This window comes from Bos taurus, chromosome 29, assembly GCF_002263795.3.
Source record: "Bos taurus isolate L1 Dominette 01449 registration number 42190680 breed Hereford chromosome 29, ARS-UCD2.0, whole genome shotgun sequence".
In the NCBI taxonomy this organism is placed as follows: Eukaryota; Metazoa; Chordata; class Mammalia; order Artiodactyla; family Bovidae; genus Bos; species Bos taurus.
In genome coordinates, this window is record NC_037356.1 from 12,747,427 (window position 1) to 12,761,837 (window position 14,411).

The 14,411-nt window shown below is 39.7% G+C and overlaps 1 protein-coding gene across 1 annotated transcript in view; it reads left to right on the plus strand.

The window, feature by feature from the left end:
- Nucleotides 1-14,411, plus strand: part of PRCP (prolylcarboxypeptidase) — an 86,040-nt gene that overhangs the window by 2,675 nt on the left and 68,954 nt on the right.

Genomic DNA, 14,411 nt, shown 5'->3' on the forward strand with positions numbered 1-14,411 from the left:
GAGTTGAACATGACTGAGCGACTGAGCACGTGTATGTGCATGCATGTGAAAAGATAGGCAAAAATTTGGGAAACATTGGGATTAGAAGTGCAAGAGTCTGAGGTTTGGCTTTAGGAGTTAGGTAGATCAGAATTCCAATCTATTAATACTAGCTCTGTGACCTTGGGAAGTTTCATATATCTCTCTGAGCCCAATTTCTTGACCTCTGGGGGATTTGGTGGTGGTTAAATGAGAATAGATGACATATCCCTAACAAAGTATTTGGTCTCGAGTAGACACTTAGTAAATTGATGGTTACTAACTTATGTGAATTTTGAGTAGGAATTTGATATAGAGGGATGACGTGAACTTCTAGTATAAGAAATCATTTTTAACCCAGAAATGTAGAGATTATGAAGAGAAAGCATTCTAGTTTTAGCAGGAGTACTAGGAAACATCTTTTTTTTAGGCAATTCTCTAGGCTTCAATTTCCTCATTTGTAAATTGAGAGGTTTGGAAAAGGACCAATGTGTTTCACATTTTACTGAAAAATTAAGGCTTTGGGGGAGCTGTCTCAGAGGGATGGTGAAAACCATGTGGAAACCAAGTTAGGGTACCCCAGAACCCCCACTCTCTGACTTCTTTCAGCCTGAGATTTATATTTTTATTTGTTTTATATGCTGGGATTTTGCAGAGTTCCATAACTAAAGTTAAGTTGAAGGGAAACTACTGGAATGGATATCTATAATCCTTTTAGGAATGGTGAGAGAACTATCAGCAGAAAAGAGGGGGAATGAAAAGGTAGAAGAGACTGAATGATCTCTTAGGTCCTAATTTATATTCCTTCATTGTAAATTTCTTTCTTGACCACTTCACTCTTTAGATATAAAAGGCCAGTTCTTTTTCCATTTGTGGTGATTTACAAGATCTGTTTGGCCTTATTCAGCCATGTTTTGCCCTCTGGCTTATATTTAGTTCACATTTTAGGACTCAGATTCCACAAATAGATTTATTACCATAATAATAATTTTATTTACATCAACTCCAATTGAGTTTTATTTCACTGTTTAGAGAAAGACTTTCACATATATACAAATGTGTTGTATAATAATTGTTGCACAATAATGGTTTTATAGTAATTGCCAGTTTTTCTGGACCATAAATTTTTAGTTGGGATTGAAAAGTATGTGTAAACTCAACTTTAATTTTTTTAGTTGGAGCAGATGAAGTACTTTCATGCCTTTTAATGATAAACATTATTATTGTACCTAAGACTTAGTCTTTATTCAAGGTTTAATTTTCATTCAACTTTATAATGATTTCTTTATCTGTTGTTATATCTGTCTAAGCTATTCCCAGTTGTCCTTATATTCATGCAAACTCCATGAATGGTCTCAGTAAAAAGGCTTAGCCCTCCTTCATAACTGATTACTTGCAGAATAAAGGTCAAAGTCCTTCATATTGTTTCTCATCGCATGCTGGTCTTTCAGCTTCATATCCTGCCATAGGTCCCCACCTCCTTCCACCTTCTCCACACATACACTTTTAGCAAAATAGAACATAGACTCAATTGAAGTTTACTGTATCAGAAATTCTGTCTGGAATACCCCCCTCTTCTCCGCTAGTTAAATGCATACCTCTGTCCCAGCTGAAATATCACCTTTTCTGTGAAACTTTCTTGATTTTAGTTGGACTTTTTTCACATTTACTATTTTGTGTCAGCTAGATAGCATTATCTATTACCCAGAAAATCCCATAAAAATATAAAGTACAAAATAAATATTTGTTGAGGGAGTGAATGGATGACTACCCAAAGAAAGCCCAAGCAAGGTCTACCGTCATTTAATTAATGACACAAATCATCTATTTATTTTCCTTTTTAATCTTGTCCTTCTATTTTTTTTTACCATTTATATTTCCTTTTCTTTCACAGTCTTCAAATGTTGATGTAGTAGGAATGTTTGATTTTGTTTTTAATCAAAAATAACTGAGTCAGGAGACCAGAGAAAGGATAACACATCACTTGGGCACATCAAGGGCTCTGCATGTGTGTGTGATAGGGCTTCCCTGATAGCTTAGCTGGTAAAGAATCCACCTGCAATGCAGGAGACCCCAGTACAGTTCCTGGGTCAGGAAGATCTTCTGGAGAAGGGATAGGCTACCCACTCCAGTATTCTTGGACTTCCCTGGTAGCTCAGCTGGTAAAGAGTCCACATCTGGGTTCTATCCCTGGGTTGGGAAGATCCCCTGGAGAAGGGAAAGGCTACCCACTCAAGTATTCTGGCCTGGAGAATTCCATGAACTGTATTGTTCATAGGGTCGCAAAGAGTCGGACCTGATGAGTGACTTTCACTCACTCATTCACTCATATGTGTGATGCGAATGTTGTAAAGGGCTCCTTGGGATGCGTGACTTGTGTTTATTCAATTTCCATGGTTCTTATTACCCTCTTACTCCCACCCTAGTCCCTCAGATCTGAATGTGAATCCTGAAGGCATTTTGCTGTGTGATGTAATGGGGAAAGAGAATGGGTCCTTTCAGGCTGTTACTTTCCTCACTGTTGAAAATAGAAATCAGTATCTACTGTATTAGTCAGGGATTTCTAGAGAAACAGTTAGTAGGGTGTGTGTGTGTATGTGTGTGTGTATATGTATATCTTTCTTCACAGAGAGGGATTGATTTATTTTAAGAAATTGACTCATGTTGTTGAGGAGCCTTGTAATCTGCAGGGTAGGCTGGTGGACTGGAGACCCAGGGAAGAGCTGCAGTTTGAGTCCCAAGGCAGTCAACTTGCCTAATTCCTTGCTCAAGAGTAGTCAGTCTTTTGTGCTTTTCAGGCCTCACCTAATTGGATGAGACCCACCCACATTATGGAGGGTAAAGCTGCTATACTCTAAGTCTACTGTTTTAAATATTAATCTCATCTAAAAAAACCACCTTCACAGAAATATCTAGAATGTTTGAGCATTCTGGGCACCATGGCTCAGCTGAGTTGACATGTAAAATTAACTGTTACATCTCCCTAAGGCTGTTGTGAGTGTTAAACATGGTAATTCAGGAAAGCACATGCACAGTGCCTGGAACATTAGGAAATTGAGGATCTTAATGAAGTAAACGGTGGTTCCTCCCCTACTCTGTCTTTAAACCACACTCTCCGTAGTGCCATGCATTTCAGGTTGATCTATATGCTGATGCTTATGGTAATGCCTCTTCTAGAAACCTAGTGGTCAGTCATCTATACTCTACTATTCTTATTTAACTACTGACCAGTGTTTATGTGAGAACTGTGCATCCTGGCCCAGCACTGAGCTCATGGCTGCTGACTCCTGCAGGGCCTTCCTACAGCTCCTTCCTCGTCTGTGGTGAGACCATCATGGTAGATGAAGCAATTTTGATTTATAGCTTACAGTTCTACTTTCTACCCTTACAGTTCTACTTTCAATTCCTATTCTGGGTTTCCCTTTCTTGTCATGGTGGTCCTAGTGAATGTCTAATAAAATGGAGCTGTGTCAGGTGCCTTGGAAGGGCCTATCGCTTTTTCTCCTCCTGTTCTTCTTTTCATTTTTCCTTTCTCCTCTTCTTACTGGTTCATCTATTGATGACCTTCCCCTTATGCCTGGAGCATACTGCCACAAATATTATATGAATTCTGAACTGATTTCTGTTTTTACTTACAGAATTGTTGTCAGAAGGGGTCATGTAGTTCACCTGTAAGCTATGATGAATTGATCTTGATCAAAACTGTTGAGGATTAGGAACTTGATAGAGCTTGACAACCATACAGGTTTGAGAATGCATTCTGTTTCTAACACTACCTGAGTAATTTCAGACAAGTTACTGTGAGCTTCTATTTTTATAATCAGCAAAATAGGGCTAATTATACTATTCATCTCACAGATTTGTTGTGAAATAAGCTGATATTTGTTAAGTGTTTATTTAGCACAGTTTAGTGGAGAAGGAAATGGCACCCCACTCCAGTGCTCTTGCCTGAAGAATCCCATGGACGGGGGAGCCTGGTGGGCTGCAGTCCATGGGGTCACAAAGAGTCAGACACAAATGAGCGACTTCACTTTCACTTTTCACTTTCATGCATTGGAGAAGGAAATGGCAACCCACTCCAGTATTCTTGCCTGGAGAATCCCAGGGACAGAGGAGCCTGGTGGGCTGCCATCTATGGGGTTGCACAGCGTCTGATACGATTGAAGCGACTTAGCAGCAGCAGCAGCTGCACAGTTTAGATCCCTTGGTAAACACTTAGTAAATGGTAAATGTTATTTTTATTTTACCTTGCAGTTTTTTCATATGGCTTTAACTTCTTCTCTGGGGGCTTCCCAGGTGGCTCAGTGGTAAAGAATCTGCCTGCCAGTGCAGGAGCTGCAGGAGATGGGGGTTCGATCCCTCGGTGGGGAAGATCCTCTGGAGGAGAAAATAGCAACCCACTCTAGTATTCTTGCCGGGATCATCCCAGGGGGTCACAAAGAGTCGGACACGACCGAGCAACTGAGCATGTACCTCCTCTCCACTCAGAATAAAATATTTAAGTCATTCCGTATCATATCTAAAATAGTTATTCTGGCAAATATGAAAGTCTTTGTGAATTCTTTTCTGTTACTTAACTAGTGCAAATGTTTCTTTTTTTCAGTGGGATGTAGTATAGTACACTTGTAAATAGAACATAGAAATTAACTTTTTTCCTCATTTGAAATTATTTTCTTTCACATAAGACTGATACATAAAAAAAGGCGTGTGAAGCTAATTCCACTTTTTTCCTATACTATTTTTAGTTTTGGTAAATTGTGGAGAGAAAAATGTATGATAATAATTGTATCCTTTCAGGTTTTTTCAAGTACCTCCTTGATAATACTAAATCTAACACTGTCTTTCTAATAGCTGAGTTTTGAATATTTTACCAATTAATGCTAAAATGTAGTTTCAGCAAAAGTTAATTTTAGAGGTTATACTGTCAGGTGGTACAATGGTGAAAAATTTGCCTGCAATGCAGGAGACACAAGAGACTCAGGTTTGATCCCTTGGTCAGGAATATCACTTGGAGTAGGAAATGGCAATCCGCTCAAGTATTCTTGCCTGGGAAATTCTATGGAGAAAAGAGCCTGGTGGGCTACAGTCCATGGGGTCACAAAGCATCGGACACAACTGAGTGACTAAGCATGCATGTTTATATCCATCTGCATATTACAGGGGTTTTATGCTTTAGTACATAAAACACAACACTTTCAAAATTTGGTTGCTAGTATCAGCCCTGCTACTAACTTGTACTACTATGTTGGGCAAGTTGCTTCACTCTAGATCTCAGTGTACTAATATGTAAGATGAGAAGATTAGATCTGCTGATCTCTGATGCACCTGTAATTCTGTTCATGAGTGCCTCCTATCTATAGGGAATTATATCAAGAGTGGATATATATTAATATATCAGGTAGGGATGTGGGCAGAAGTTCTGTTTTTTGCCCTACCATTAATTGCCTTTGGTAAATGCTGCGGCTGCTGCTGCTAAGTTGCTTCAGTCGTGTCCGACTCTGTGTGACCCCATGGACAGCAGCCCACCAGGCTCCTCTGTCCTCTCCAGGCAAGAACACTGGAGTGGGTTGCCATTTCCTTCTCCAGTGCATGCATACATGCTAAGTCGCTTCAGTTGTGTCCGATTCTGTGCGACCCTATGGACAGATGAGACCTCAACGATTTTTCTATCTCAACTTTGAGTAAGATACAGACTGAGATCATGTAAAATGTTTTTTAAATTAAAAATTAGCTCTCCCACTGATACAATATTTATAACATAGAGCATTATATTTATGTTTATATAAACACTTCACACATATTAGCTCATTAATTCTCCCATTGACCTCATGTGGTTTTGGTACTGCTATTCCCAATTTATAGATGGAGGAACTGAGGTACCAAGTGTATTCTAATCACTACCTCACTCTGCCTCCTAATATTTCTACTTAAATCTGTAGTTTTTTTTTTTTTTTTAGGATTTTTTTGGTCACTTAATTTTTTTAATTGAAGGATAGTTGCTTTATAGAATTTTGTGGTTTCTGTCATATATCAACAAGAATCAGCCATAAGTACACCCATGTTCCTTCCCTCCTGAACCTCCCTCCCATCTCCTTCCCCATCTCACCCTTCTGAATTGTCAAAGTGCCCCTGTTTGAGTTCTCTGAGTCATATAGCAAATTATTGGTTATCTAGCTTACATATGGTATTGTAAGTTTCTATGTTACCATCTCCATAAATCTCACCCTCTCTCTCCTTCCCTTCCCCCATGTCCATAGGTCTGTTCTCTATGTCTGTTTCTCCATTGCTGCCCTGAAAATTAATTCATCAGTACCATCTTTCTAGATTCCATTTATATGCATCTGTATATGATATTTATATTCCTTTTTCTGACTTTCTTAACTCTGTATAATAGGCTCTAGGTTCATCCATCTCATTAGAACTGACTCAAATGCATTCCTTTTTATGGCTGAGTAGTATTCCATCGTATATATGTACCAGAGCTTCTTTATCCATTCATCTGTTGATGGACATCTAGGTTGCTTCAATGTCCCAGCTATTATAAATAGTGCTGCAGTGAACATTGGGGTACATGTGTCTTTTTCAGTTTTGGCACTCATGCCTAGGAGTAGGGTTACTGGATCACATGATGGTTTTATTCCTAGCTTATTAAGGGATCTCCATACTTCTTCCAAAGAGGCTGTATCAACTTACATTCCCACCAGAAGTGTAGGAGAATTCCCTTTTCTCCTGGATCTATAGTTCTGACTCAGAACCAGACTCATCTGGTTAAATGATGACTTTCTCCTTGTGGCAGTGTTACCATTAAAAAAAAAAAAATTACTGACAGTCTGTATATATGGCAGGCACGGTTCTTGAGACAATAGTTGGACTGCTCATGTGGAACTTATTTTCTGGTTAGGAAGTAGATAATAAGCAAATAAACATAAGATAATTATAGACTGTAATGATTGCCTTGAAGGAAATAAGCCAGGTGATGTGTGCTCAGTTTTGTCTGACTCTTTGTGACCCCATGAACTATAGCCCACCAGGTTCATTTGTTCATAGAATTTTCCAGGCAAGAATATTTGAGTGGGTTGCCATTTCTTACTCCAGAGCATCTTCCTGACCCAGAGATTGAATCTTTGTCTCCTGCAGCTCCTGATTGGCAGGAGGATTCTTTACCACTGTGACACCTGGGAAGCAAGGTGATCAGTTCAGTTGCTCAGTTGTGTCCTGACTCTTTGCGACCCCATGGACTGCAGCATACCAGGCTTCCCTGTCCATCACCAACTCCTGGAGCTTGTTCAAACTCCTGTCCATCAAGTCAGTGATGCCATCCAACCATCTTATCCTCTTTTGTCCCTTTCTCCTCCCGCCTTCAATCTTTCCCAGCATCAGAGCCTTTTCCAATGAGTCACTTCTTCCCATCAGGTGGCCAAAGTATTGGAGCTTCAGCTTCAGCATCAGTCATTCCAATGAATATTCAGGAAAAGAAAAAGAAAGTGAAGTCGCTCAGTCATGTCCGACTCTGCAGCCCCATAGACTGTAGCCCACCAGGCTCCTCCATCCATGGAATTTTCCAGGCAAGAGTACTGGAGTGGGTTGCAATTTCCTTCTCCAGGATAATAATCCTGAATATTCAGGATTGATTTCCTTTAGGTTGGACTGGTTCGATCCATCCCAAACTGGTTGCAGTCCACGGGACTCTCAAGAGTCTTCTCCAACACCACAGTTCAGAAGCAAAGTTCAAATTCTTTGGCACTCAGCCTTCTTTATGGTCCAACTCACATCCATACATGACTACTGGAAAAACCATAGTTTTGACTAGATGGACTTTGGTTGGCAAAGTAATGTCTCTGCTTTTTAATATGCTGTCTAGGTTGATCATAGCTTTTCTTCCAAGGAGCGAGCGTCTTTTAATTTCATGGCTGCAGTCACCATCTGCAGTGATTTTGGAACCAAAAAAAATAGTCTCTCACTGTTTCCATTGTTTCCCCATCTATTTGCCATGAAATGATGGGACAGGATGCCATGATCTTCCTTGAGTTTTAAGCTGACTTTTTCAGTCTCTTCCTTCACTTTCATCAAGAGGCTCTAAAGTTCCTCTTCACTTTCTGTCATAAGAGTGGTGTCATCTGCATATTTGAGGTTATTGATATTTCTTCTGGCAATCTTGATCCCAGCTTGTGCTTTGTCCAGCCTGGCATTTCGCATGATGTACTCTGCATATACGTTAAATAAGTAAGGTGGTTTGTATGTATACATATGGGTGTATAGTGGAATGGAAAGGCTTATCTCAGGAAGGTTTCCCTGAGTCTTTTTTTTAAAACTATTTGTTTAATAATTGTATCAGGTCTTAGTTGTGACATGCAGGTTTAATTGTTCTGTGGTATTTGGGATCCTAGTTCCCCAACCAGGGATCAAACCCATGTCCTCTGTACTGCAAGGTGAATTCTTAACTACTAGACCACCAAGGAAGTCCCTGAAAGAGTCTTAACTGGTCCTCCTTGCAACCTGTAGTTCCTCCTCCACTGCAGTCCCCATGGGCCACATTAATCACCTCCGTTCAGTCAAACCACTCTTCTTCTCAGGACCTGCAATGTTTCCTGATTTTTTGCTTTCTCAAGAAAAAAATCCTGTAGTGTTTGAGGCCTTCCACCCTTTGGCTCCAACCCACCTTTCCAGTTTGCTAATCTGTTCTCCACACATGCGCATTGCTTTCCTGTTTCTGTGTTTTAACCCACATTGTTCCCTTTGCTTGGAATGCCTCTCCCTTGCCTCTTTCCTCCTTTATCAACCCCTTCCATTTTTTAAGCCCCATCTCAGACACTCCTCCTCCAGGGGCCAGAAAGTGTGTGATTGGTCAGATCTTTCTTTGTACTTGTCTCATGGCATTTGTCTTAACTCTAGCCTTGTGTTAAAACCTTTTGTTCCCCTTTCAAAGCAGGAAGCCTGTCTTGTAAGTATCCGTACTCCTTCACAGCCCTTTGCACATTGTTTTACTTAGAATATCGTCTGCACAAATGTTTTTTGAGTATCTCTCCCCTTCCTTTTTCCTGCTTCCCTGCACATTGAGGTAAGGAAGGGGTGTGTATGCATAGGGAAGGGAAGAGTATGGAAACTTGATTCCCAGCTGTTTAAGATGCTTTGAGGGAACAAGGTAGGAAGCCAGGCAAATAAGAACAGGCCTACTTGTTTTCATCCTCTTATTTTGATGATCTGGAGATGAACTGTACTGACCTTTTTCTCAGCATATCTACAGAGAAGGGTCATGGAAGGGAGTGCAGCAGTCCCTGTATGTGTATGGATGTGGGCTGAGGGAAGGGTGAAGAATGAATATTTCAGGAACAATATCTCCTTCAAAGCTACTTCTCTGGTGATTGTGAAGTGCCTTTGTTTATTAGAGAGCTAAAGTAAAGGCAGTATTTTTATGGTTTGTTTTTTTTTTTTGCTTTTCATTTGCAAACAGAGGCTAATTAACCATGTGTGTTTGTAAATCCTTGCTATCTGTTGTATATGAGTCAGTTAGTTCCAAGTTGCCTGTGGTGCTGTGAATGGAGAGAAACAGCTGCTATGTCTCTGTCAGGCTCATGATGTTCTCTTTCTTGCTATTTATATTGTGAGAACTGTCCACACGGTGTAAGGAAAAGACAGTTTTATTAAAGTCAGATTTCTTTAGGAACTTTCCCACAGTATCCCTTCAGTTTGGTTGTGTGATAGAATTTACATGTATGAAAGTATAACTATTATAGAAGTTATGATATCTAACATTTATAGAGGAAAACAACACAGTTATATATTCACTTGACACATATTTATTGAACTCTTCCTATGTGCCATATACTGTCAGTTGCTAGGGATAAGGGGAAAGCAAAGACATACCTCATGAAACTTCATTTTAATGGGAAAGAAGATAGTGATAAGTAATTACAAGTATGATGTGTGTTTTAAGGAAATAATATGTTGTGGGAGCCACAGTAGGGTCCTAAGTCTTGGATATCAGGAAGTCCTCCGGTCAGCAATGGTGTTAAAGCAGAGGCAGGAAGCTGAGGAGGAATTATTGGCCAGGAGAAGGGAGGTGATTGAGATTTTTGTCCAAATAGAGGATATACTGTGTACAAGATACTAATTTAGAAACAAGTAGGAGGAATTGAAAGGAGGTCAGTAAGACTGAGACAGGGCAGAGGTGATGAGGCGAGAGGTGGGCAGTCAACATTGTGAAGTCAGTGTTACTATTTCCACTTACACACTCTTGGTGTGGATATTCCTTCTTTGAAGTTTTCATTGATTTTAAGAACATGACTTGGTGTTGAGTTGCTGTGAGACATAGCACTGCTCTGTTCACCAGGATATGACACATTCACCTTGTGACAGGTACTGCCCTTCATATGCTTATCTTTAACCCTGCACAGAGCTACTGCATCTATTTTACCGAGGAATAAAGGGCTCAGAGATGAAGTAATTTATCCATGATCACACAGCTCATAAATGATAGCATCAGGATTTAAACTGAGGTTTGGTGTCATCAAAGCCTGTATTCCACTTTGCCTCTTTACCAACTGTATTTCTGGAATAGATAGAACATTTTGTAATTTATGATTCAGAGATAGTTGTAAAAGTCACATCTGTAAGGAAATCCAGATTCAGTTCAGTTCAGTCGCTCAGTCGTGTCTGACTCTTTGTGACCCATGAATCGCAGCACGCCAGGCCTCCCTGTCCATCACCGGGAGTTCTGAGTAAACTCCCGGAGTTCACTCAGACTAATGTTCATCGAGTCAGTGATGCCATCCAGCTATCTCATCCTCTGTTGTCCCCTTCTCCTCCTGCCCCCAATCCCTCCCAGCATCTGAGTCTTTTCCAATGAGTCAACTCTTCGCATCAGATGGCCAAAGTACTGGAGTTTCAGCTTTAGCATCATTCCTTCCAAAGAAATCCCAGGGCTGATCTCCTTCAGAATGGACTGGTTGGATCTCCTTGCAGTCCAAGGGACTCTCAAGAGTCTTCTCCAACACCACAGTTCAAAAGCATCAATTCTTCGGCGCTCAGCCTTCTGCACAGTCCAACTCTCACATCCATACATGACCACTGGAAAAACCATAGCCTTGACTAGACGGACCTTTGTTGGCAAAGTAATGTCTCTGCTTTTGAATATGCTATCTAGGTTGGTCATAACTTTCCTTCCAAGGAGTAAGCATCTTTTAATTTCATGTCTGCAGTCACCATCTGCAGTGATTTTGGAGCCCCCAAAAATAAAGTCTGACACTGTTTCCACTGTTTCCCCATCTATTTCCCATAAAGTGATGGGACCAGATGCCATGATCTTTGTTTTCTGAATGTTGAGCTTTAAGCCAACTTTTTCACTCTCACTTTCATCAAGAAACTTTTTAGTTCCTCTTCACTTTCTGCCATAAGGGTGGTATCATCTGCATATCTGAGGTTATGGGTATTTCTCCCGGCAGTCTTGATTACAGCTTGTGTTTTTTCCAGCCCAGCGTTTCTCATGATGTACTCTGCATATAAGTTAAATAAGCAGGATGACAATATACAGCCTAGTTGAGGAATAAGGAGTTTCAGTTATCTTTTTTAATAGCAAGTTGGGTAATTTTGGAGAGTAAAAAAAATCATAACAGAGGTTTTAACAATACAGAACTTTCTTCTGGCCTTGGTTTTGTGTTATGGAAAGAAGAATTTAAATGAATGAGTTTGAAGGGTCATATGATAGTTATATTTTAAATGGAATTACCATATGATCCTACAATCCCATGCCTTGGCATATACCTGAAGAAAACCATAGTTCAAAAATATACATGTACTCCAAGTCACCTAAATGTCCATCAACAAAGGAACAGATAAAGATACACACACACACACACACACACACACACACACACACATGTATATACAGACACACACACAGTGGAATATCATTCAGCCATAAAAAACTATGAAATAATATCATTTGCAGCAACATAAATAGACCTAGAGATTGTCATACTGAGTGATGTTAAGTCAGAGAAAAACAGATATCATATGATATCATTTATATGTGGAATCTAAATATTGCAAGTGAACCTATTTACAAAACAGAAATAGTCACAGATGTAGAAAACAAACGTATGGTTACCAGGGGAGAAAGCGAGGTAGGGATAAATTGGGAGATAAGGGATTGACATATACACTGTAGTATATATAAAGTGGATAACTAATAAGGACCTTCTGTATAACACAGGGAATTCTCAGTATTCTATAATGACCTACATGGGAAAAGAACTGTAAAAAAGAGTGGATATATGTATATGTATAAATGATTCACTCTGCTATACAACCGAAACTAACACAACATTGTAAATCAACTATACTCCAATAAAAATTAATTTAAGAAATGAATGGGGACTATTTTAGTAGCAGAAGGGGACTATGCTACCTAGGGTAAAAATACTAGGAGATATATTTGGGTGACTGTATACATTCTAGAGCAAAATATGTTAATAGACCTCCATTGATGATCACTAAAAGGCACTCTGTGGGAATAAGAGGACATCCCTGGTGTCTCAGATAGTAGAGAGTCTGCCTGCAGTGCAGGAGACTGGGTTCGATAGCAGGGTTGGGAAGATTCCATGGAGAAGGAAATGGCAACCCACTCCAGTATTCTTGCCTGGAAAATCCCATGGATGGAGGAGCCTGGCAGGCTAAAGTTCATGGGGTCGAAAAGAATTGGACACAACTGAGTGACTCACTCTCTCTCTCTCTCCATGGGAATAAAGGAATAAGGTCACTACTGTAGAATTTTGTCTCCTTAAACTTGGCACTTAATGTAGTTTACCATAAATCTATTAGCAGATCCTCCATTTTAAGCTTTTTAAGCAGTCGATGTACAAAATTTGGCTCGAAATAAGTTAATTAGAGTTCCTATAAAGGTCCCTACTCTATACTACATGGACTAGTCCCTAGCATATCTTTTCCACTCCACTTGCAGAGGTCCTTGAATGTCCCCCCTCCTATCTAATAACTCCAAAGGATACAGGTCACTGTTTGGCACTCTGCTTTTGAAAGTCTCCCAGTCCATGGATTAGGGAGTCAAGTCCAGTTAATTCCACCTAAGTATTTTATTTTCTTTAAAAGTCTGGATATTGGTCTCATCTTTAAAGATAGTATGTACAATAATAGTACTATTCTCCCATTTATTTAATAAAGTGTTATTGTTTTAAAGGATATTAGACTGAAAATTTAAGCTAATCTCTTTAATCACTTTTATGAGAAGTCCAGCTGTTTGAGCCATTGTTTTCCCACCTGGGAGGAAATAAGTAGTTCCTTGAGATATGGATTTATAATGTTTAGCATATGAAGTGATGAAGGGGATATCACAGATTATTTAATTTCTTTATAAATCAGTTCAAAAATCTAAAATTGCCATGTTTTATTGCTGCAGTATGTACCTTTCCTCAGAGCTGCATGATTTGTACAGCAATGAACGTGTACTCCTGGGTTCAACCCCTAGGTTGGGAAGATCCCCTGGAGAAGGGAATGGCTACCCACTCCAGTATTCTGGCCTGGAGAATTCCAATGGACTGGATAGTCCATGGGGTCTCAAAGAGTTGGGCACGACTGAGTGACTTTCACTTTGAATGTGTACTAAAATATATTGTGCTGTAGCACTGGTTACTGGTGATTGGACAGAAAGTCAAAAGCAAAAGCATATCCCATACTAGACCACAACATATTTGGTGTTTAAGAGGCTCTTAATGTTACCAAGTCAGTACCCAAGAGAGCTGTAAAGGTTTTTTTTTGTTAAATTTTACTTTGTTAGGTCATTGAAAAAAAAATTTTTTTTTAATTAGTTTTGGCTGTGCTGGAGTCTTTGTTACTTTGCATGTGGGCTTTCTCTAGTTGCTGAAAGCTTGGACTACTCTTATTTGTGATATGTGGGCTTCTCATTGCAGTGACTTTGCTTGTGGTAGAGCTCTGGGTGCTTGGGCACTTGGATTTAAGTAGTTAAACACGGGCTTAGTAGTTTTGGTGCACAGGCTTAGTTGCCCCAAGGCATGGGGGATCTTCCCAGAGCAGGGATCATAACCCCTGAATTAGCAGGCGAGTTCTTATCCACTGTACCACCAGGGCAGTTCAAGGTCATGGTTTTTTAAATGAACACTAAGAATAAATTGCTAAGGTTTCATACTACTAATTTCTTCCTCCTAAGTGGCAATATTAAACACATGACACAAATCATTGTGTATGTTTGTGTGTGTGTTTGAAAGTGGTTTCAGACTTGGGAGGTGAATGCTAATAATATACTACAAAATACATAAATATACCAAATTCTCACTTCCTGTAGGCCCTTGGTAGGCACTTGAATGAATTTATTATCCAAGTTAATCATCACAAGACACATCTGGGTCAGGAACAAGACAAGG